Below are 26,041 nucleotides of genomic sequence, written 5' to 3'. Positions count from 1 at the left end.
GATTGTCCAACATAGCAGGAGCACTTCCTGAAGCACGCACCCTCTCCATCACCCGGAAGGCAGGCTTGCCCGAACAGTAATGGGAGCCCGGAACCGAGGAAGACAATCTCGGAACTGGGGTCGCAGCCCGGTCCCGGGGACAGAGCCTCAAGCAAAACTGGGGCAGGAGTCACCCCCGAGTCTGAAGACGGAACTAATGAAACAACTGGAACCATACCTGGAGCCAGGGGTTCCACCCCCTAAGCATGAGATTGAGGAAGGGGTGGTCCCGAAGGAACTGAAACCCAAAGGAGCCTTGGAGCCTCAGAGAAGGTCACTGTCGGTACCGAGGAGAGGAGCCCTCCTGCAGACATCGGAGCTATGGGCCTCGGAACCAAAGGGTCCAAAGGAGGAGAATATGTGGGAGTCACAGGGGTAATGGACCCAAAACCCAGAGTGGGATGGGTTTTAAAAAAATTTGTAATCCCTCTCGCTGTCAGCAGCTGATCGAACAGGCGCACCACATCCGATTCAGATAGACTCCTGGTGGACCTTACCGACACTCCTGAGGAGGAGTCAGGTCGGTCCAAAAAGGGGCTAAAGGCTTATCCTGAAAACGGATCCAAAGACAAGGAGTACTGGGTCTGTGGTGCAGTAAAAGTCGGCACGAGGATTCCAGTTTCGAAACAGGCAAAAGGGGGACTCTATCTGTGCAGAGAAAGGGCTTGGTGCCGAAGGAATAGCTGGAGTGGAAGTCATTATCGGCTCTGAAGAAGTCTTCGGTACTGGTCTCAGAATGGTGATGGGAGAACGTCGGTGCCGAGGTAATGGCAGGCAACAAGGCTGGAGCCAAAATCACAGTTGGAACCGTAACAGTCAATGCCGAGGGTGGTGCTGATGTGGAAGTCATCACAATGTCTGTAGAGACCACTGGAGCAGAACTCGGAGCTGAGGTGGTCGGAACCGAAGAGGCGATCTTGTGCTCCGTGGAACACTTTTGGGCCTTGTGCTTATGAGGCTTGCCCTTACCAGCCAGTGCTAGGGATGCACCCATCGCAACCCCATTCGTTTGTACATAGATTTCTTCATAAAAAGACATAGTTGTAAATCAGTTCTATATCTATCATTTCCATTATCACAGCTGTATCTACTGAACACTACTTTGATTTCAATTCACTTCTCATAATTTCCAGCCCTTCTTCGCTGGGGATAGCTGTGTAGAGAGATTTTATATCTAATGTTACTAGAAAGTCCTCTTCGTCTACTTTTATTTCTTTTAATTTATTTAGGAAGTCAAAACTATCTCTTATATAAGTTTTACTTGTAGAGACTACTTTTTGTAAATGCTTGTCTACATATACTGACAGGCCCTCAGTTTTACTGCCTGCACTGACTACTATGGGTCTTAGAGGAGGGTTATTAAGGTTTTTATGAGTTTTAGGTATTCCTGAAATTCTACTTATTTTGGGGTTAGTTGTCAATAAACTCTTCCTAACTCTTATCTATCCTTCCAGTTAGGAACCAATCTTCAATACATGCATACCCCTTTTTACTTCTCTCATATCAATTTTCTTATAACATTTAACATCTGTTAGTAATTCCTTCATTTTACTTTCATAGTCTTCCCTGTCCATTGCTACCAAGGACACACCTTTATCTGCCTTTAACAGCAGTAAATCAGTTTTATCTAACAAGTTGTTAAAGCATTACTTTTCTTTCATAGATGTGAAAATAATTATATTCAGCCTTCTTTTCTAGTACTTCAATTATCTGTGCTTCACATATACTCAAAACATTCCAACTCCTTGCATAAAGGAGGGTTGTAACAGCTTGGTTTATAAAATAAAACATCACTTATTTCATAATTTTTCAACATCACATCAAAATTCAGCAGTCTGACATTGCCTCTCAGACAATTTATTGTCTACTTTATTCGCTCGTTGAGCTGGTGCAAAGTTCCATCCTTTGCCAAGAGCTAAGCATTCTTGAGTTGAAAAAACATAAGTGGATAAATTAATAATTTTAAAATTTACTGTACCTATGTTTTCCATGACTGTTTTTTCTGTCCCCAATACTACTTCTGATTTCCTTTCCTCACAAAGCCGTTTTTTTGGCTGCCAATTATTTTTAGATTTATTATGCCCACACTCTGCTGTTACCTGGGCACAGGTTCTTTGTCCTTCATTAATTCTTTGATAGATATCCACAGCTTGTTGGCTCTTTACTGGAGGCATACTTTGTTTTTCTGCCCCCCCCCCCCACCCGTTCACCACCTTCCAATATCTTCCTCAGTTGGGGACTTGCCATTACATTGTTACAGCTCCCATTATATTCTAATGGGTTTTTTGTTGTTCCCGACTTGTTCTTTTTTCTTGCTCCATACTCTGCTGGCCTTATTTGGTTGGTTTCATTACTATTTAGGCTTTCCGACCTCCTTACAGTGTTGGTTTCTACTTCCTGTTGATGCCTCTCGCTCGTAGCTTCATTCACTTGTACGCAATTGCGTAAACGTAGTCCATAGGCTGCTGCCACACCCCTCCTGTATAATCTGTTCTATCTTGTTCGTATTTTTTAAGTTTTCTGCTGCTTAACTGTTCATTAAGCTTGATCATGTTATCTTGCAAAATACTTACTTTACTGTTAAATTTTCTATAAACCAAGGGAAGTAGCAAATAAAAGAGGGACGATGAGATGCTTTAATTGTAATATGTGCAATTTTCTATACACAGATTCCTCAGAAATAAAGGTGGGTAAGAATGTGATTAGAGTTCCAGGTGTTTTTAGTTGTAAATCGAAAAATGTTGTATATTTAATAACCTGCCTGGAAAGTAAATCCTTTTACATTGGCAGAACTACTAGAGAGCTATATAAAAGGATTTATGAGCACAAATATGCCATACAGAGAGGGGATGAGAAGAATGTTTTAAGCAAACATTAAAAATTGTAAAAGAGAGTACAAATTTTTGGTAGTAGAGGCCTTTCCTAGTGACACTACTGTTTTGAATATAGAAGAGGAGCTGGGTTGGCTAGAATATTTATGGCAGGTTAAACTTAATGCCTGCTTCCCACCAGGTTTAAATGATAGGGAGGAATTTAGGTATTTGAAAAGAAAGACTCAAACATTAGTAACACTTTTAAAATATAGTGTAGATTAGTAGTATGTTGGTGAAAGTGTGTTTTTTAAATGTATAAAGTATTTTTAAATATTTTTTTCTTAACTTTTTCACAAAGTTTTCTTAACTGTTTGGATGTTGGAAGTAGAGAATGTGACATTTTAAAGTGAATGTATCATGTGATGAGATAAACCATGTGACAATGGAAGCCTTAAAAAAGGAATTTTGTGGAAGTTGACCTCAGTTTGAAGAAGTCTCTGCAGAGTTGAGACGAAAGCGCTAACTGGAGGTGATTTTATTGTTTTATTAAATTGTGGTTACCCCAGAAGACACTGCTATTTTCTTTGTTTTTTTTACAAGTTTATTGGTGAAAAGCTGCTTTTGGTGGATATTGTACTTATAAATTATGGTGTTCCCTGAAAGTTAAATTAGAAAAGATGGGTTATAAGAAATCTACCTTATATTGGGAATTCGCAGTATTACATGTCCACCTGCCCAAGCTTAAACCAACAAGATATCCATATGGTAAATATGTACTTAATCTTATACTCTCTATGATTACCCTGTCCTCTATTGGTCCGTCTTAAATTCAGTTTCCCTATATTACTCTAGCATGTCCAAAGGTCAGTCAATGGTTTCCTCTCCAGTCAAGCTGGTGAATCTGGGAATTTTGAGGCAATGTTACAACTGTCTCATGTACACGGACAACCCTCTCCTCCTCCAAACAGGTTCAAATATATGTGAGAGATGCAACTGTTTAGCCAAACTGGAGGCTGAGCTCTCTCATCTCAAAACTGGTGTAACCAGTCAGGAGGAGAAGGTAACCTCACACAACACAATTCCAGTATCACATAGTCCCACCACATCAGCGAACCAAACATAAATACACAAAAACATACTCGGAGGCTCTTATTAAAAATCTACCTAAGCAACAGAGACCTCCAAAGCAGACATCCAAGCAAACGCTACCTCAAAACATAACACGCACAACACATAACCCACAAAGTCAGTGTGCCAAGCAGCCACAGCCCTTAAGGCTGAATAACACACCTGATACTCTTGTAATAGGTGACTCTACTGTCAGACACACTGACGTCCCGCTCACCAGGCTGAATGAAGAGAAGGTCACGGTGAGCTGCCTGTCGGGTGCTAGGATCCGCCACATAACGCAAGCACTCAGGTCACTCCAAAGCAAATACAAATATGACTCAGTCATTGTACATGCTGGTGTGAATGACCTGAGACGTACCTCCCTGGACTACATGAAAAGAGACTTAGAGGAGCTCTCTGATCATGTAGCCCAGGCTGGTATGACCCTGACCTTGAGCAGCATCTTACCCTCACCTAGAATGATGCCACAGTACAAAGACAAAATGATCGATTTTAACAATTGGCTAAAATTTTGGTGTCATTCAAAGGGGATCCAGTGTCTGTCAGCCTGGGATGACATGCTCGACAAGCCACGTTGCTTCGCTAGGGATGGCTTGCGCCTGTCACCACTGGGCTTTCGGATATTGGCAAAGGCTCTTGCCACCCCATAGTGCCTTTTTAGGCAAGGCTCAAAAGTCCAAACCCACCCCCATAGACAGCACAAAGAACAAGAAACTAAGGGTAATGCTGGTAAACGCCAGAAGTCTTAACCTCAAGATGCACGCACTCGAAGCTCTCTTCAGTATGGAGAACATCGATATCTGTGCAGTGACAAAAACCTGGTTCAAGGCTCCAGAGAGCACCCCAGCACTACCAGGCTATACCTCATATCATGCTTTTTGGCCCCAAAACCCGGACCGAACCACAAAAGGAGGGGGAGTTTCCATATTTATCAAGGATATCCACACCTGCAGGTTAGTGGCATGGCACGGCATCGGAGACCATCCATGTGCAACTAACAGTGGGGCAAGACTGCTTTTCAGTTTATAGCATCCTACAGACCACCCTCTCAAAGTCAGGAATCCCACTCGGCTTTCCTGAAAACATTGAAGAACATGAAGATCTCTCCGAACACCATTATATTGGGCGACTTCAACTACCCAAACATTGACTGGGAGCACTACTCAAGCCCCAGCACCTTAGCCCAAAGGTTCCTGGAAATTATAAACTCAAATGCTATGGAACAACTAGTCACCACTCCCACAAGAGGGGACAACATACTAGACCTGATCATTACCAACATGGGGACTCTATGCTCCACACCAGAAGTATATCCCTCATTGGCAAGATCAGACCATAAATTAATTTCACTGGATGTCCACATCCCGACCCCACCCCCAGCCCAGAAAACCACAGTGAAAAACTTCTCAAAAGCAAACTTCTCACTTCTCAAAACCAAGTGGAATCCTTCAAGGCCCCAGGGCCAATGGAAACTACGGTCCAAACTGCAGAATCCTATATAAACGCATTCTACGGACATCTCCAGGAATGCATGGATCATGCTATCCCAAACAAAACCAAGACCCAATCATCCAAAGGCAGGCGCCCAGTCTGGTGGACCCCTGCCATAAATAAACTGTACAACAGAAGGAGGAAGCTACTACATGATAGAGCAAAATCCTTAATAGGGAAGGCATCTTTGATCAGTACTAGCAAAAATTACGATCCTCATAAAATCCTCCAAGGCCAGCTTCGAGAGAAAATTGCACACGACACCAAAGACAATCATAAGGCTTTTTCAGTTATGTTAGAAACCTGGGATGCAACTCCCAGACTTGTTCTGAGTTGATGCTAAATGACAAAAAATACACTGAACCCACAGACATCGCCAATATCCTGGCAGACAGGTTCAGTGCAAACTTCTCCACCCCCAAAAGAGCAAGCATCTATCCCGGCAGCGGGCTGCCTCCCAAACATCTCTGATGCTCAGGTGAAGGCTGCCCTCTCCAAAGCAAAAAACACTGCTTCCATGGGACCAGATGGCGTCCCAGGTTGCGTCCTACATGAACTCCAAGAGGAACTAATCCCTCAAATAAAACAGCTATACAATCAAAGCCTCACTACAGGATATGTGCCCACAGAATGGCGTACAGCAACAGTGGTCCCACTCCACAAAGGTGGAGCCTCTACGGACCCTGGAAACTATCGCCCCATAAGCCTGACTAGCTTAGTCTGCAAGGCTATGGAGAGGATCATCATGGAGCTCATAAACAAAGACATTGGGGACCTACAGACACTAGATCCTACCCAGTTCGGCTTTGTCAAGTGCAGATCCTGCCTTTTGAACCTGGTTGACTTCTTCGAAACAGTCACCAAAGCCATAGATGAAGGAAAGGTAGTCCACACAGCCTATCTGGACCTTGCAAAGGCATTTGACACAATACCTCACTCGGGCATCATAGATAAGCTATCCAGCTTAAATATAAACCCCTATGTCACAAGATGGGTCGCAAACTGGCTCAAAGACAGAACTCACAGCGTGAGAGTTGCTGGAGCCATGTCAGACTCGAAACCGGTCACAAGTGGCGTCCCACAAGGTTCTGTCGTGGGACCACTCTTGTTCGGTATATACTTTTCCGAAGTACAGGCAAATGTGGGAGGACTATGGCTCACCAAGTTCGCAGACGACTGCAAACTGGGCGCCATAATCAACTCTCCAGCTGACACAAACATCCTTCAAAAAGGTCTCACAGAGACAGATAACTGGTGCCAGCGCCATGGTTTAAAGCTAAATGCCAAAAAATGTCTAGTCATACCCTTTGGCAAAAACAATGTGCCCACAAATTACCACATAGGCGGAAACCCATTAAGTACAGAGAAAGTTATTAGGGACCTGGGGACCCAAGTTGATAGCAATCTCTCCTTTGAAAACCACATTGCCAAAGTGGTTAGAAAGACCTTCTACACAGCCCACCTCATCACGAAGGGTTTCACATCTAGATCAAGAGAGGTAATCGTGCCCCTTTATTCATCCCTCATCAGGCCCATCATAGAATACAATGCCCCTTTTGGGATGTACCTTACCCGACACCTGCAGCAATTAGAAAGACCCCAAAAGTATCTCACCAAGAGGATCAAGGGTCTCAAACAGATGCCATATGCTGCTCAGTTAAAAAAACTACAGCTCTACTCAGTTGCATACCACCTACTTCGAGGCAATCTATGCCTGACATACAAAGCTATGTAAAATCCAGAATTAATGGACATGCTCCACCTCAGTAAATCTAAATCCCTTAGAGCCACACGCTCGAGGGACTTGAACCTCAGCACAGAAATAAATAGAACTTGCTGGAGGGATAGGTTCATAACCCAGAGGTTCCCTTCGCTCTGGAATAGAATTCCAGTTCATGTGAGGCAGAGCACCTCACTGAATCTCTTCAAGAAGAATCTCGATAGGTGGATGGGGGATTGTAGGTTTGTCGCAGGGATTACTCCCGTGTCACTATTAGACAGAGGCACAGTAAACTAAACCTTAAAAAGGGCACAGTATACTCAAATCAAGGGGTGGCATAAGCCATACAGAATCGGGCTAGGCTTATAATTGCCCCAGGGCAGATAGCCTAGTATGAACCTATGAACCTATATTGTTGCTTGCCTCAAAAGAGACGATGAAGGGGTGCATGGTTTCAAGATGTTTAGGCTACATAAACATGTCAGGAACTGTAATTAGAACTTGTATTTAAGCTGATTCACTCATTACTTCAAACACACTCGCATGTGCATGTCCAATCATGACTGCATTCACTCTGTCTGACTGTACCAAATGGCATTGTTCTTGCATGTTGTTAAGGAAAATACTTCTTTACGTCAAGTGGTAGACTGGTTTGTTGCACTGGCCATCCTTGACTGATAAAATGTTTCAGCTTCTGAGGAACACAGTCTAAATCTCTGCGATTTCAGAGTTCATCAAGACGTGATGAGGAAAAATTTCTGACTTCCATGACTTCAAAGTCTGCTTTCTCATTTATCATGCTGTTCTGTTTGTCTAGGCACTCTTAAAGCATCAATACTGTAGAGATATTTGCCTTTTGTAGAAACAAGATTGAAATTGGGCTTTTGCAATTTTAACATTATGAGTTGCAAGCTTGCTGGGGTTGAATGTATAGGCTTTTTTAGAGATGTCAGAGGTTGGTGATCAGTCTCTATTTGAACAGGTTTACCATGAAATATAATCATGGAACTTTGAACATGCGAACACTACTGCCAAAAGCTCTTTTTCAATTTGTGCATAATGCATCTCAGTTTGGGTTAAAGTTCTAGATGCATAGGTTACTTGTATGCCTTTCTGAAGACATGCTGCACCAAGACCATACTTAGAAACATCACATGAAAGAGTTACTGGTTTGTGAACATCATAATATCTCAATGTGGGTGGACTAGCAATTTTCTGTTTCAGAATGTCAAATGCTCTTGGGTGTTGTGCTAACCAGGACCAGTTTTCATTTTTGTGTTAACTCATGTAATGGTGCTGAAAGCTCACTCAGGTCTGGTATGAACTTTCCTAAATACTTGACCATACCAAGAAAATGTCGCAAAGATGTGACATTGTCTGGAGCTGGCATCTCAAGAACTGCTGCTTGCTTAGACAGATCTGATTGTAAGCCAGAACTAGTAAACAAAAGACCCATGTAAGTAACTTCTCTCAGCTTGAAAGTACAGTTGTGTACTTACCATAAATGTAGATGTTTGAGTGTATTCACTGTTGCAGTCATTACAATTGGATTATCCTGCTGGCAGGCTACCCGCAGTCGGCCTGAATTCCAAAGTCTAGATCCGGCGTCAGTTGCTGTCGCCTCCTCCCAGACGTCAGTGCGCCAGGGGTATAAAAGATGCAGCCAACTCCATTTTCTTCAGTTTTTCTTGCCCCAGATGTCAGGTGGCCACAAAAGGGTAGGCTAAAAATATGTTGATAAGGCATGTATGCACTAAGGTAAATTTTTCCTTCATCTACAAGCAAATACACCACATAGGTTGCATAGAATAGAGAAGTACAGATAAGTTCCAGCAACGATAAGGAGGATGGTGGGAGGGTAACCTGGACTGCAACAGTGAATACACTCGAACATCTACATTTATGGTAAGTACACAACTGTACTATGTTCATCATGTTTCACTGTTGCAGTCATTACAATTCGGTTGAATCCCAAAGCTAAGGTTGGGAAGCTGGAGCTAAATAGGATTAGGAGCAGCTATGAGGCCCTGCAGAACTGCAGTGGCAAAGCCTGCCCTGTATTTAGAGTAGTGTGGTAAGTGATGGTGCTTTGTAAAAGTGTGCACTGAACTCCAGGTTGCAGCCTCAAATGTCTTTGGTTGGTACTCCTCTGAGGAAGGGTGCTGCTCTGGTTGAACGTGACCTAATGCCCTTAGGCACTGATTTCCCATGTTGTGAATAGCAGAAACTAATGCAGTGGCCTATCCACTTTGAAATTGTCTGCCTTGAGATAGCCTTTCTTTGCAATGCTGTAGCATATGCCACTAGTAATTGCTCAGTCTTTCTGAAAGTTTTGGTTCTGTCCAAGTAGAAGCGCAGCTGTAAGTGCATGTCCAAAGAATGCAGAAGTCTCTCCCCCTTATTCTGTGGGTTTGGGTAAAAGGTAGGCAAATGAATAGTTTGGTTAAGGGCCACACTGGACACTACCTTTGGCATAAATGTCGGGAGTGTCCTCAGAGAAACTCTATCTGGATGGAAAATGATAAAAGGTTTCACAGCCATGAGTGCCTGTAGCTCTGAGACTCGTCTTGCAGAGGTTATTGCTAGGAGCAGAGCTGTTTTCCATGATAAAAATTTTATATCAGGTGTAGCGGCTGGCTCAAAAGGAGGCAGGGTGAGTTTTTCCAAGACATAATTAAGGTCCCATTCAGGTATTGGAGATCTCCTTGGAGGCCTTAAGTTTTTGGCTCCTCTGAGGTACTGCCTTAATAAAGTATCAGAAAAAATAGGTGGCTCTGTATTGTAATGAGCTGAAATAGCAGAGGCATGAATCATAATTGATGAAAAAGATAGGCCTTTGTCCAGCATCTCAGTTAAATATTGCAAAATCTGAGGAATATTTGGTACAGTCATGTCAGTCCCTTGTGCCTGGTTCCAAGCACAGAATCTCTTCCATTTTTCAGCATAAGATTTTCTGGTACTAGGCCTCCTGGCCTCCAAAATAACATCCATCACCGCTTTACAGAGAGGTGAGTTTTGAATGACTACATTATCCGCCATGCTGCCAGATTTAAGGTCTTGAGTTGATTGTTGTGTTGGGACAGTAAGTGAGGAATTTGAGGTAATGTCCAGGCTGGGTATTGAGACAAGTTCCTTAGGATTGGGTACCAGTGCTGGCGGGGCCAGTCTGGGGCAATAAGTATCATTTTTGGTTCATATATTTATAGGTTCATAGAGTAGTACTAAGCTAACTGCCCCTGCGAGCCATTTTAAGCCTAGCCAATTATCCCTTGTGAGACTCAAACCCTGTACCTTGTGTTTGTAAGGCAAACACCTTAACCATTAGGCCACCCTCCCAACCCAATGGTTTTGGCTTCTCTTGTCTGACTTTTAGGAGTACCTTTCGGAGGAGAGGCAGTGGAGGAAAGGCATATACTGTTACGTTTTTCCAGCTGAAAGATAGAGCATCCACTTTCCATGCTTGCTTGTGATAAGTCCTTGTGCAATATCTTTGCAGTTGGCAGTTGTGAGGGGACGCAAATAGATCTATGTCTGGGCATCCCCATTCCTTTGTTATCATGCTGAAGACTTGCGGATCCAATTTCCACTCGTGGGGAGGTTTCTGCTTAGTTCGTCTGCCAGAGTATTTATCTTTCCTGGCAGGAATTGTGCCTGCAAATGTACTTGGTAAGTCAGTGCTGTGTCCCACAAAGTCATGACTAGTCTGCATAATGCTGTGTCCCACAAAGTCATGGCTAGTCTGCATAGGGGGTAGGAATGAGTGCCTCCCTGCTTGTTTATGTACCACATGACTGTAGTATTGTCCGTCTTTATCAGACGTTGTCCCGGATGAAGTAGATCCTTGAAGGCTGTCAGGGCATTCTGAACAGCTAGCCTCTCTTTTTGGTTGATATGTAGGTGCATTTGGCTTGCGGACCATGTGCCCTGAATACATCTGCCATGTGGGCCCCCAGGCATAATCTGATGCATCTGTTGTTAATATCTGCCTGGCAGTGGGTAAAGCGAACGGCTATCCCTTGTTGTGGTGACAGGCCTTTGCCCACCATCGAAACTCCTGTTGCAGGCGGGGAAGGAGTGTAATTATTGTTTCCAGGCTGTGGCAATTTTGAGTCCAAACACTTTTTAGATACCATTGAAGTTTCCTCATATGCAGTCTTGCATATGGAATTAGCAGAATGCAGGATGCCATGAAGCCCAAAGCCTGCAGAATTTTTCTTGCAGATAACTGAGTCTTTGTTGCCAACATTTTGAAATAAGTAGTCAGTTAGCCTTTGTTTGTCTGGCGTGAGATAAGCCATCTGGGCAGTTGTATTTTAGCTTGCACCCAGGAATATTATCTCTTGACAGGGTACTAGTTTTGATTTCTTTTCGTTTACTGTGTACCCTAGGCATGTTAGTAATCTTTTTACAAACGCCAGACGCTGTAGCAGAGTGCCCTTGTTCTCTGCTTGAATAAGGCAGTCGTCCATGTAAGGATATATTTGTATTCCTCTTTGTCTGCAAAATGCAATTACTGGAGCCAGGCATTTTGTGAAGACCCTGGGCGCAGTAGATAAGCCAAAGGGCAGTGCAGAGAATTGGTAGTGCATTGAGCTAGCTATGAATCTGAGGTATCATCTGCATGATTGTCTGATTGGGACATGCAGGTATGCCTCTTTTAGGTCTAAAGTCACCAGCCAAGCCTTCTTGCCCAGCATGGGTAGAAGCTGCTGCAGGGTCAGCATTATGAATCTTGGAATATCCAGATATGTGTTTAGAATAGATAGGTCCAGTATTGGTCTCCAGGCTTTGTCCTTTCTGGGCACCAAGAACAGTCTAGTAAAATCCTTGTCCCTGCTCTTGCTGTGGTACTTGCTGAATGGCCCTCATGTCCATGAGGGATGACACTTGCTTTTGTGCCTCTGCTCATTGATTTTTTGGCAGGTCTGGCAAACCATTTGCCCTTGGCGGGGTGTGAAAGTGACACCTGTAGCCTTGTGACACTATATCCAAGACCCATTTGTCCTGGGTTATTATATGCCAATTTTGAGAAAAAAGTGCTAGTTTTCCCCCTAAAGGTGCTGCCAGAAGATAAGTGCTTGGTGCAGGCACGGGGAAGTCATTGGAACTGTTTCCTGTATGGCTGTGATTTGTCTTCTCCACTTTTGGAGGTAGAAGTACCCCATTGTTTACACCTGTATGAGCCTTGGGGCTGGGATCTGCCTCTATGGCATCTGTATCTGCCTCTTTGTGGCCTGTCTGACACTGGAAAGGACCAATTCTTTGTAGGCCAGTGCCTGCTAAATCTTGGAGACTGTACCTGTAAGAAATCCTTGACTTTTGCATAGATTTAGCTTTGTCCTCCATTTTCTTCAACACATCTTCTGCTTTAACACCAAACAAAGTATCATGCTGTAATGGAGCATCTAATAATTTTGCTTTAACATGATCAGGCAGATTCTGTTCCTTTAACCAAGCATGCCTCCTAATGACAGAACCTGTAACAGCGGCCCTGCAGGAGGCCTCCAGAGAATCAAAACCACATTGCAAAGTATGCTTTCCCACTTGTTCAGTTGCAGGCAATAAATCCTGCATTTCTTTGTTTTCTGCACATTCAGAATTTATCAACATTTTCTGTTTAAGCAGTGACATAATATATTGCTGATATTTAAGCATATGAAACTGACAATGTAAAGCCCTTATAGCCAAGGTAGCTGAAGTGTAAATCTTTTTTCCCCATCTGTCCAGTGCCCTAGAATCCCTGTCAGAGGGGGTAAGGTTTTTTTGCAGTGGAAGCCTTGACCTCTTTGGGACCCTGAGAGATGGTTTCTGGGTCAGCAGCAGGGTTCTTAAACAGAAATTTATGTGAATCAGGAACCCTGTAGTATCTGTCTGGCTTAACAGGAGCTGGAGGTAAAGAGTCAGGAGTCAGACTGGACTTTGAAAATACATCTACAATGTCTTAACACAGGTGGAATAACAAGGGGCCTGTGCTGAGGTAGTAAAAGGAAGTCTCTGAGCCTTTTCTTAGACTCTGAATAATCTTGGCTCTCCCAGTGGAAATGCTCCCTCATGGTATGCAGTTTCCCCAAAAGAATAATCCTCAGGAAGGAGAGGCTGAAGGGATAGATTCTTCAGCATCAGAATCCTCATAGGGAGGAAGAGAGTATTCCTGATCAGAAGAGGAATCAGAAGAAATGGAAAACTGATCTGAAGATTCATATTCTGTCTCTTGCCTAGGCCTCTTATCAGGAGGGGGATGGGAACCCCTGATCAAAGTAATTAGGTCTTTGGCCATTTTGAGCATCTGTTTTTTAGGCATGGAGGCCTGTCCATGGGGCTGTTGTACTTGTTTCTTTGTCTTTAGAGGAGCTTTAGTCTTGCCTTTGAAGCTGAAGTCGGTTTAACATACAACTGTGTAGGCCTGAAAACACCCTCAGAAGCCAATGCCTGCTCAGTGGCAACGGACCCATCTGAGGGAATAGTTTCCGAGGTTCCAATACCTTGAACTTCCAGTGGCCTAGTTGGCTCCATGTGGGAGTCGGAAGCGGCCTGTGACTCTAAAGTAGTGGGCGTCAGGGGCTGCGAAAGCGCCTCATTGAGAACCGGCGACTGGCTTAGAAGCCGCCTCATCGTCAGTTTTGGACCTTGGATGCCTGTCCTTTTCTTTTTCTTTGCGTTTCTTTTGATTTGCGGTAGTCGGATGGTTATCCGATGACATCTTGTAATTAAATCTTCTGCCAAAATAGTGAAATGCAAAATCGTACCAACGCTTAATAGTGCATTGGTTAAATCTAGCACAAAACCGACAATTATCAACGTAAAAGGAATACAGTAAGAATGGAAGTCCTTATGAGGTATTTGCTTCCCACAAGAAATACAAATATTAACTTTTTCTGACATCGGTCTGGAGCAAGAAAAAAGTTTCCCCAATGGGGTACTTGGCTTTTAATGAAGACTTCAGATCTGAAATTCGAACACGAAAATCTCAGGAGTCGGCCAACCGGCACTTGCAAACTGCTTTTGCTTCGGGCACCGTGCGGCAAGAAAGACTGAAGAAAATGGCGTCAGCTGCATCTTTTATACCTCTGGCGCACTGACGTCAGGGAGGAGGCGACAGCAACCGACGCCAGACCTAGACTTTCGAATTCAGGCCGACTGCGGGTAGCCTGCCAGCAGGATAACCCAGCTGTAATGACTGCAACAGTGAAACACGATGAACACTTTACATTTCTGAGGATTCAGTTAAGGTGGACTTCATGTGCACAGTATAGAACTTTCTTGAGGTTTCTAACATGTTCATCTTCACCACTGCCCCCTACAATATTGTCATCTACTATGATAGCACATGGATAACCTGAAAAAAACATGTTTCATCGCATGCTGAAATACTTCACTGGCAGAATTTATCCCAAATGGCATTCTCAAGAATCTGTATCTTCCAAATACTGTACTGAAAGTAGCTAATGAAGATTTGTGATCCAGCGAAATTTGTCAAGATGACCTTTTCGCATCTATGACTGAACAAAACAGTGGCATCTGGCATAAGAGCTACTACTACTGTGTGCATCATATGATGAGGATGTTTAAGTGCTTTGTTTAAGTCTCTGGGATCAATACATACTCGAATATCATCTGAGCTACAACCATGGAGGATACCCATTCAGTTGGCTCTTTTACTGGTGTTATCACACCTAAATTCACCACTTCGTCTAGTGATGTTTTCACTTTGCTCTACATTGCTACCAGAACCTTCCAGGCTGGTCTGCCAGTTGGGCTTACTTCATGGTTTAACTTCATGGAATATGTGACTGATAGTCTGCCAAGCTCATCTTTAAAAATATCAGCCTACTCACAAAAAAATATTCTCTGTAAAACTATTGTGGTTGTTAGGATTTATATGGTGAATCTCTTAAGTGAAATCAGCCCCATTCTCAAACTATCTTTGAATCCTAACAATGACTGCATGTGCCTTTTGACTATGTAAAGCTGTAAGTCATAGCTGTTCCCAGCAGAATGTTATGTGAGAACTATTACGTCATCAGTTTCAATCTCTTCACCACCATAAGCAACAAGTTTTGCACACTTTGCTGAATCAAGTTTCTCACCAGCGTTTACTTTGGGAAACATTTGTGCTGCTATAACATTGCATTTGGACCCAGTGTCTACTTTAAGCTCTACCGGTTTCCCATTAATCCAAACAGTACAAAATACTTCACCCTTTGCTGCCAACTGATGGTCTTCTGTATTAACAGTTTCATCAATCACAGAAACACCAACAACACAGAAAGACTGCTCACGGCTTTCTATCTGATCTACTCGCTTCTTTGGATGCTCTCTTTTAATAAAGGTATGTACCACTTTAGATTTGCAAAGCCTTTTGAAGTGATTCCACAGAGCAAAACCTAAGCACTTTTCTCGTTTAGGTCCATGGTTGCCTCCACAATTATGACAGTTAACAATAAGGTCTGGGGAACAATCTATTTGATTTATGGTTAAGGTTGGGTGATGCTACACCCTTTGGTTTATACTCCTTTTTTATCTTAGCTTTCCGCTGCACACTATCAACATTCACACTGTTACTGCAAAGCACATTTTTCTCATTCACAAGCATATTTGTGTGCTTTCCTGTAAACTTGTATATTAGACAAACCTCTATGGCTTTGCTCAATGTTAAATCACCATCTCAAAGCAAAATCTTTCTCACTGCATCATTAACACCACACACAAGTCTGTCCTTTATCAACTCATCTCACAAGTCTCCAAATCTACACATTTTTGCTTTATTTCTCAAATAAGTAATATATGCTGCTATAGTTTCACCAGGCTTTTGATTTCTTGTGTAAAACATGTGCCTTTCCATTGAAATTTGTTTGAGGGTTACATATTTCTCTAAATGTATGTTTTATGCACTCAGGGTCTCCCCGCTTTTCAGCCTGTATCATAATATGGTGGTTTCCCCCATTCTTGCATACACAGCAGGTGCATACACAAATGAGCATTCCCTCTCAATGGCTTCCAAGCTTGCTAAATTAAGAGAAGTATGAAGGCTTTTGTATGTGCATCTAACAGAAAAAGCAACCTATGTGAAAATATCATGTTCTTGTTCAAACACTCTCCAATTCTCAAAAAAACTACACGTCTGTCTCAAAACTTGTGTAACTATGTTAAGAGAAAAAGTTTTAAAAACATAATGTTATTTGTCTTTTTCCCGTTCTTGCAAAGTGAACATGTTATTTGTTGGGATATGCCTATCAAAGATGGGCCTCATCTGTGAACAAAATGCAGCATTGCTTATGAACCTGAATGATATCTGTTTTCTGCATTTCAGAATAAAGAGATTTGGTTATAGCTCAGTGAAGTCTGGGATAAGGACGCAAGGCCGAGTAAGAGTTAATTTACTGGGGCAGGCTGTGTCTCCTGGAAAATTTGAGCTACTGTTGTTGAATTGAACATTCTGTACTTCTTGAACATTCTGTACTAGCTATGGGTTTGAGGTAATTTGTGATAAACATGTTTTTCCTATATGTTTTTCATAGCCAACTGTCAAAGGTCAGAAATGTAACAAAAAGTTGTTTTGCTTGCAGTATAAAAGTTGATGTCAGTAAACAAGTTGATCAGATCAGTCCAGACCGGACATCTTGGCCAACATGCTGTGTAATCTGGTTAACTGCTAATAAAGGAAAATTCATCGCCTGAGGCAGATGTGACTCGTTTTAATTTTTTCTTCTGACATTTTGGTCCTTCGAGCCAGAAACCTCTACGAAGATATGGATCAGACCGACAGAGACACCAAAAAAACTGTGCAGGTGAGGGTTTCTCATCTTAAGATTCCCTCGACTGAAAGCCCTCCGACTGATTTGTCATTGAAAAGAGGCCGGCCGCTCTCTGATCCCTATCTGAGGGACGGTTTCTGAACAAAAAGGGGAAACGGAGTCTCATCTGGTTCAGGTAGGATGAAAAATAAATTTCTTTTAATTTAATTTAATCTTGTCGACAAGGTTTTATTTTTAGTTAAGGATGGGTAGGATTACTTGTTAAGATTATTTTGTTAGGGTCACCCGTTAAGATAGTCCCATTTTATAATAAGTCCTGTAAAATAATTTTGATACAGTCCTAAATACCTGAGAAGAAAAAAAAAAAAAAGAAGGTAAAATAAGAAATCTAGGGGAAACATGGGTTTGAGTTGCTGCAAGTGTGAGAGTGATGCCTGTTTAAATGTTGATGCTAAGTATATGAAAAGTTTAAACAAAAATAATGTTAAATTTTTGAAAACGTGGAAGTCGAGATATGATTTTGATGGTACACTGAATAAGAATGCCTGTGCAAAATTGGTTAGAGATTTGAAAAGAGATGCGGGAACTAGAACTAAAAAACAAAGACAATTGGGATTTCCCCAAGCACAAAAATGGTTAGAAGAGGCAAATAAACGAGCTACAAAAGAAAAACAGTGCCAGGAAAAAGAAAAAATAAATCAAAAGGGATCACTGGTGCCAAGTGGAAAAGTAGCTTTATTTTTAGATAAGGAGGATGAGCACACAGTTTGTGCGGTACAAAGGCAGGAATCTGCCCCACCGTATGGGGAAACCTGCTGCTGCTGTACCGGCGGAACCGCCTCAATATCAGTCTGAAGATCTGTACAGCAGGGTGGGTTATTGGCTGCTCAAGGAAACGTTGTGACCCCTCCAATTTACCCACAAATTCCCATAGTACCCAAGGTCGCTTTGCAACAGGTAGACCAACCTATGCAGTTAAGGTCGGGACCAGCAGGGCAAGGACGTTGGGCCATTAAACTTTCTGACCACTCAGAAGCCCTTCCCTTAATACAAGTTGCAAACCCACAAGCAGGGGATGTTGGACAAGAGCCAACTATTTTAGTTTATCGTCCCTGGGCTAGAAAGGATATAAAACGAGCTACGGATGGTATTCCTCATCCCAAGGTTAATTTTCAAATGTTTTCTGAGGACATAGTTGGTATGCGTTTAAGTTATCATCTAAACGGTTTAGAAGTAGAACAAGTAGTGCGACAAATCCTGGGTCCAGATTGGCACTTAGTTTGTGGTACTTGGACATGTAAGGCAGATGACGGCACTACATTAAAGCATAATTCTGGGGTGTTAGGCACGCGAGTCACTGATCTGTTGAAGAGAATTTCTGATAAGTGGTGTCCAAGAGCAGATTGGACAGTAATAAATCAGTGCATCCAAAATGATAATGAATCTGTAGATCACTATATTGTAAGATTGACAGAAGTGTTCAATAATCATTGTGGAATGATGATTCCGCAGGATCAGACTACTGATAGTCTGTACGAACAGCAAATGAAATTTTCTTAAAGGTTGTAAGGCTCCGATAAATAGTTTTATAACTAAGCATATGGTTGATCACAGAACATGTAGACTGCAACCTTTGTTTGAATATGCACGGCATGCTGAGCGACATTTCAATTTAAAAAAGAAAAAGAAAGTACACGTGTTAGCAGTAGGGGATGATGGTGGTATATTTTTGGTACAGGACCAAAGGGGGCAAGGGCGCCATTGTGGCGTACAAAGACGTGGGGGCCCGAAATGGGACACGTCGTATAAACAGGGTGGACATTCAGAGGAATATGAGGGGAGGTTAAAACGTGAAGAATGTTTTAAATGCGGTAGACGTGGGCACTTTGCTGCCGACTGCGAAGAGTGGCAACATCCCCCACTGCTTACGAACAAGGGCTCCGCATGACTATATGATAGTAAAGGAAGGCGCCAAATTCATTATTGTGATTATTGTAGAGAAGAAGAAAGCGAGAATGATTGTGATGATGATGAGGCAGACACTCTCTGCGATGAATGTCAGGACACCCAGGAAATTAAGGAAGGGCGGGATTGTGACTGTGAAGTCAGAAACCTGGCACATTTGGGTATTGCTATGCATCTGGATCAAAAACCCATGATAGAGTTTTTGGTTGAGGGACAGAAAGTGGAGTTTTTATGTGATTCAGGTGCATCGCATACACTTTTGGGTCCAGCAGTTCTACCCTCGAACTGCAAAACAGATGAGTTTGTCCTTGTGAAAGCGGCAAACGGGAAAATCTATAAGGAACCACTGTCTCATCCCCTATTGTTCACAGATCTGCAAACAAACCAAACTGTTAGGTGTAGGGTAATTATATCGAAAGTTTGTCCAGTTAATTTGCTGGGAAGAGATCTGATGCATTTGTTTGGAATAGCGGCAACTCCCACACCTAAAGGCATTGAGGCGAAAAGGTTAGCGGATGGCTTGGTGGTACAAGGAGTACAAGACTTGTTTTACTGGTATAGCCAGGACATGATTTCAAATGGGCCGGGGAGGGTCGATACAGATTTGATCAACCTAGCTTTAAGTAAATCTAGGAGCGGGTCACCGCAGGTTGCGACACACTTACATTGTACTATGTACTACAAGACAGGCCTCTGGTATGGATAAAGAATTTGAAAAAGAATTCTTTAGGCACAAATGTGCAAGGATAATTTTGAATGATATGTTTTGGGATAAGCAAGGTAATACAGTAGTGACCTGTACTTTGACCAAGGAAATGAGTTCTTTATATCGCTCAGGTTATAGCCCACATATTTCAATTACTAAAGCGGTGGGGACACATTGGGTAGATTTGGCGAAAAAGGTAACAAATTGGGACACAATGTCCGAAAGTCAGTTGAAGGATCAACAGATCCAGGTACAAAGATTAAATTGGGTGACTTGGGCACAACCAAGTGTGCACCTCAGGGATGACAAAACAGAAATGGCATGACAAATCCTCCTAACTCAAGAGGAAGATAGTGCGTTAAGTGCCTTACCTGTAGATTTATGGTCAAAAGGTAAAGGGGATGTAGGACTGATGAAAACAGCAGGTGAAGTTTGTATAACTCCAAAGTCGGGTTTTAGACCTCGTAAGCACCAATATCCACTAAGTAAACAAGCAGAAGAAGGAATTAAGCCAGTCACTGAGCAGCTAAAACAGGTAGGAATTCTTGTTGAATGCCCAGATTCGCCCTGCAATACTCCGTTGTTTCCTGTAAAGAAACCAGATGGGTCATGGAGGTTGGTTCAGGATTTACAAGCAGTTAATTCGGCTGTGATCCCAAGAGCACTGGTGGTCCCTGACCCCTATACATTACTTAATGATTTATTACCTCAGCACAGATATTTTTCTGTCATAGATATAAGCAATGCCTTTTTCTCCATACCACTACATAAGGAGAGTAGATTTTGGTTTGCATTCACTTATCAAGGTAAAAGATATACCTACACCAGATTGCCACAGGGCTATTGTGAGAGTCCGACAATATTCGTACAAGAAATGGCTGCAAATTTAGCTCAGTTTGTTCCCCCAGAGGGAAGCCAGGTTCTGTTGTATGTAGATGATATTTTGTTGGCACACCCACGCAGGAAAGCTGTAGAAAGGATACCCTTGCCCTTCTTAGTTTTTTAGCTGAGCAAGGACATAAGGTAAATAAAGAAAAGTTACAATTGTGGAAAGCACAAGTAAAGTACTTGGGTTATTTAATTTCGCAGGCAGGTAGACAATTGGAGAACAAAAGAAAACAAGCAATTCTTGAGGCACCTATGCCTACGACTAAGCGGGAGATGATGTCCTTTTTAGGTGTGACTAATTTTTGTAGAAGTTGGATCCCTAACTATGCTGAGGAAGTAGGGCCATTGACCGCACTAATCTATGATACTCCCATGGCGGCTAAGAATAATATACAGTGGACAAATAAGGCAATACAGGCATTTATTAGAATTAAGCAATTGATAGCAGGATCTTCTGTTTTGGGTTTTCCAAACTATTCTAAGCCGTTTGTACAAATGGCTGATTGTAAGGGAGGATATATGACTTTGGTTCTGGTACAAGTACATGGGGATAAACAGAGGCCGATAGCTTTCTGCTCCTCCAGATTAGATCCTGTCGCAAGGGCATTGCCGCATTGTGATTAAGCTGTAGTGGCAGCCGCCATGGCAGTACAAGCCTCAGCATCATTAGTTTTGTTTCACCCATTACAATTGCGGGTTCCACATTCAGTAGCTACTATACTTTTGCAAGATAAGATAACCTTTTTATCTCCTAGTCGACATTTGTCGTGTATGACAGTGCTGCTGACACAGCCTCATATGACCATAGAAAGATGTACAACTCTTAATCCGGCGACACTTTTGTCGACTCCAGAAGAAGGTACTCCACACGTTTGTTTAGAGAGCATTCATGACAAAGTACTTCCCCGACCAGATTTAACGGATATTCCGTTGATAGATTCTGATCTCGTTTTGTTTGTAGACGGATCAGCAAAGAAAGACACTGTAGGAAAAACACTAGTAGGGTATGCTGTCACCACAGAAACTGAAGTTTTGGGGGCAAAAGGATTGTCAAACATTTATTCTGCACAGGCAGCTGAGTTGGTAGCTTTGACTCGAGCTTGTACCTTAGGGGAGGGTAAAAAAGTGACAATTTATACAGATAGTCAATATGCTTTCTCCACTGTACATGTTTTCACTCAACTATGGAAGAATAGGGGAATGGTTACTGCGACAGGCAAACCAATAAATCACAGAGATTTAATTTTACAGTTGTCAGATGCAGTGCAACTACCACTTCAGATAGCGATATGTAAATGTTCCGCACATACTAATAGAAAAGATCCTGTCTCCAGCAGAAATGCCCTTGCTGATATGGCTGCAAAAAAGGCAGCTCAAGAAAACGATTTGCTTTTACATGATAATGATTTGGAGCTCGGACACCTCTTAGACTTAGAGACACTAAAAGTAATGCAAACATTGACAACACAGAAGGAAAAATGTCGTTGGGTAAAATATGGTATCACTCAACAGAGTGGGTTGTATAGGGCATCAGATGGCAAAATGGTATTACCCTCAAACCTTTTTAGGTATGCGGCATTGGTTAGCCATGGACCTGCCCATGTAGGAGTACATGATTCAAATAGTGTCTAAGGTGTTTTGGTGTAAAGGGTTTTCAACTTATGCAAAGCAATTCTGTTTATCTTGTTTATTATGTGCAAAGTTTCATGCTCAGGGTGGAGTTAAAAAGTCTCAGCAGGCATTCCCTACCCCTCCGTATCCATTCCACACACTCTGTATGGACTTTACTGAATTGACACCCTCAGAGGGAAAAAGGTTCTATTTGGTCATTATTGATGCTTTTTCTAAATGGGTAGAAGCTTTTCCAGTGAAGCATCCGAATGCACAAACAGTAGCAAAGCTTTTGACTACAGAAATAATTCCCAGATTTGGCCTACCAAGACGCATTTACAGTGATAATGGGTCTCATTTTGTTAACCAGATTGTTCAGAAATTGGGTCAAGTGTTTCAAATTGATCTCAAAAATCATTGTGCTTAGCATCCCCAATCAGCTGGACTGGTGGAAAGACACAACGGTGTCTTGAAGAGTAAGCTCCGCAAACTAAAGGCAGAAACACATAGGTCATGGACTGCGTGCCTTCTGTTGGCACTCCTGTACATGCAAATCTCACCTTCCTACAAAGGACTTACACCATTTGAACTTTTGTTTGGGAGACCATATTACGTCCCACAGTGGCAAGGATTGTTGCCAGCGGAACGTGAGGATCTAGTGGATTATATGAAGCAGCTGCTAAATGTCAAATCTCTTATAACCAATTACTCCTTTGCAGATTCCAGAAATGAAACCTTGTTAAGCGTGGCACCCGGGGACTGGGCGTGGATCCGAATTGTGAAGAGAAAGAATTGGTCATCCCCCAGGTGGGAAGGCCCATACCAAGTACTTATCTCGACACCTACGGCTGTAAAGATCGCTGAGAGGACTTTGTGGATTCATATCACCCACTGTAAAAAAAAAACTCAAGGCTCTCTCTTCTGCCATTGATATTGGTCAAACTCCACCGGACCTCTGAGCGCAAAGTCTGGCTACAAAGGGGGATTAGTCCAATAGGGGTTAGCTCGTCTCAAACCCAGTGAAGAAACCAACGGCGCGAGGTAGTCCTTAGGGAGGATGGCCATGTTCAACTGGTACTTGAACTGTCACATGATGATGATTTTGGTGGCGAAAGTAAATATGTCCATACGAGAAGGAACAGTTGCAAGAGAAAAAGGAATGGTGGTGCTGCAAGCGCAAACAGGTGTTACTACTGTGTTTAAGGTGAAACTTTGTGAAGGAATTTTGGACTGTTCTAAATGGAACAATAATAATTTGACTAGTGCAAAATACTTGTGCAATAGAGACTGTACATCCTGGTCAAGTGTTTGGTGGTCAACAGATGTGAATGGATGGGAAACAAGTGGTGCAGTGATACCAGAGAAAGATAAAAGCAGGCAACAAAGAATAAAAATTGCGCATTTCCAAGGTACCGGAGTAGTTACTATAACCATTGTGTCACCACAAGAAAGTGATTCAAGTGTTTATGGAATCGGAGTGTCTCTTCCAACCAGAACTGATCCTTTGGGGACCCTCCAACTTAAAGTACAAAGCCTTAAGAATGCTACAAATAAAGCAGATTTTGCTTTCACAAAAGAACAATTGTTACTCGAGACGGGATTCGTACACCATAATGAATGGTTATCTTGGGTTAGATATAGTACCCGAGAAGCACATCATGAGAACTGTATTTCTTGTGCTGAAGGTAAACAGCAATTAGCAACAGTCCCATTGATGCAAGATGAAGGTAACCTAACGTGTCTGTTGAAATTATTCTTCAACAAAACTGAAGATAAATGCAAAGATGAAACTCAGCGTTTTCCGGTCATAAGCAAAGTTGAGAAACCGCCTGCAGCGATTTCCTATCCAGGTTCGTATCTGTGCATTTCCAGAGACGGCACAGGGAAAAGTTATGGCAATATGGGACAGAACTATTGCAATGTTACTGTGAATGGCAATGGGAATCCATTTCTGGAGAACCAAACTCATAGTTTAGCAGATGTATGGTGGTTATGTGGAGACAACAAACTCAGATCAAGGCTTACGATTCCCTGGAAGGGAACTTGTGCACTTGTAAAGTTAATTCTGCCATTTTACATTTTCCCAGTTCCAGCAAGCAATTTCGTAAGAGAACTTGAAATAAAGCCGAAGTGGTTGAGTAGGAGAAAAAGAGAGGCACCGAAGCAATCTTTCGATAACGGTGTGTACATCGATAGCATTGGCGTACCAAGAGGCGTACCTGATGAATACAAAGCAATAAACCAAATAGCAGCTGGTTTTACATCCATCTTTGTCTGGATTCAACCTAATAAGAATGTGGACTGGATCAACTACATTTACTATAACCAGCAGCGTTTTGTGAACTATACCAAAGATGCATTGAAAGGAATTGCTGAACAACTGGAGGCCACTTCGCAGGTGGCATGGCAGAATCGAATTGCGTTGGATATGCTCCTGGCCAAAGAAGGAGTAGTTTGCACGATGTTTGGGACTTTCTGTTGTACATATATTCCAAACAACACTGCGCCTGATGGAAGTATCACTCGAGCTTTGAAAGGTTTGGAGATGTTATCCGAAGAATTGGCAGAGAACTCTGGGGTAAATAATCCCTTTACAGATTTTCTACAAGCGTGGTTTGGAAAATGGAGTCATCTCATCAGCAGTTTCCTGGTGTCCGTTAGAGTCGCTGTGGCTATCGTGGTGGTATGTGGTTGTTGTTGTATACCCTGTATCAGAGGTCTTCTACAAAGACTGGTTGATACTGCTGTTACGAAGATGATGTACCAGCAATTGCAACAGACTGGTGAAAGTGACTACATTGAAATGTGACTCTCTGCAAATGTTTTTGAAGTTTAAAAATTTGTCTTGCCAATGAAGTAATATATGCAAAGAAAAACTTAGTTTTTACCATATGTTGCTGAAATAAAAGACAAATAAAAGTGTTTTCAGGGGGGAAATGTTAAGAGAAAAAGTTTTAAAAACATACTGTTATTTGTCTTTTTCCTGTTCTTGCAAAGTGAACATGTTATTTGATGGGATATGCCTATCAAAGATGGGCCTTATCTGTGAACAAAATGCAGCATTGCTTATGAACCTGAATGATATCCGTTTTCTGCATTTCAGAATAAAGAGATTTGGTTATAGCTCAGTGAAGCCTGGGATAAGGACGCACGGCCGAGTAAGAGTTAATTTATTGGGGCAGGCTGTGTGTCCTGGAAAATTTGAGCTACCATTGTTGAATTGAACATTCTGTACTTCTTGAACATTCTGTACTAGCTATGTGTTTGAGGTAATTTGCGATAAACATGTTTTTCCTATATGTTTTTCATAGCCAACTGTCAACGGTCAGAAATGTAACAAAAAGTTGTTTTGCTTGCAGTATAAAAGTCGATGTCAGTAAACAAGTTGATCAGATCAGTCCAGACCGGACATCTTGGCCGACATGCTGTATAATCTGGTTAACTGCTAATAAAAGAAAATTCATTGCCTGAGGCAGATGTGACTCGTTTGAATTTTTTCTTCTGACAAACTAACATAAATAAAAAGAAAAAAACAAGAAAAGAGGAAGCACTGCGACCTGCTGATAAACTTTAATCCACTTGGTTAAGCGCTTTCAGCCAAAAAACATAGGCCTTCATCAGAACAAACAGTAAAACCAATAATCCCATTATGTAGGGTGGTAACTCTACCTAAACCAATCAAATCTTAGCTTACTTTGAGCCACTTAAAACTGATATAATAAATAATACTAATATACTAAAACATCACACAAAACAAAAATAATATAAAAGACAATACTAAAATAGGCTTTCAAACCATAACTTCTACTTACATTTGTTGTAATAGGCTTTTCTTTTTAAAACTGCTTTATAATGATTAAGACCTGCTGCCTTACAGGCATCTAAAAGAATTCTCAGCATATTATCAAACACCAGCGGTTCA

The 26,041-nt window shown here is 42.1% G+C and overlaps 1 protein-coding gene across 1 annotated transcript in view; it reads right to left on the bottom strand.

The window, feature by feature from the left end:
- The window catches only part of DLG1 (discs large MAGUK scaffold protein 1), a 3,205,960-nt gene that overhangs the window by 1,285,768 nt on the left and 1,894,151 nt on the right, over window positions 1-26,041 (bottom strand). The window lies entirely within an intron of this gene.

This window comes from Protopterus annectens, chromosome 4.part1 (assembly GCF_019279795.1).
Source record: "Protopterus annectens isolate FY-2018-M chromosome 4.part1, PAN1.0, whole genome shotgun sequence".
Taxonomy (NCBI): Eukaryota; Metazoa; Chordata; order Ceratodontiformes; family Protopteridae; genus Protopterus; species Protopterus annectens.
Note: the sequence above shows the minus strand (reverse complement) of the source record. Positions and strands in the feature narration are given on the sequence as shown.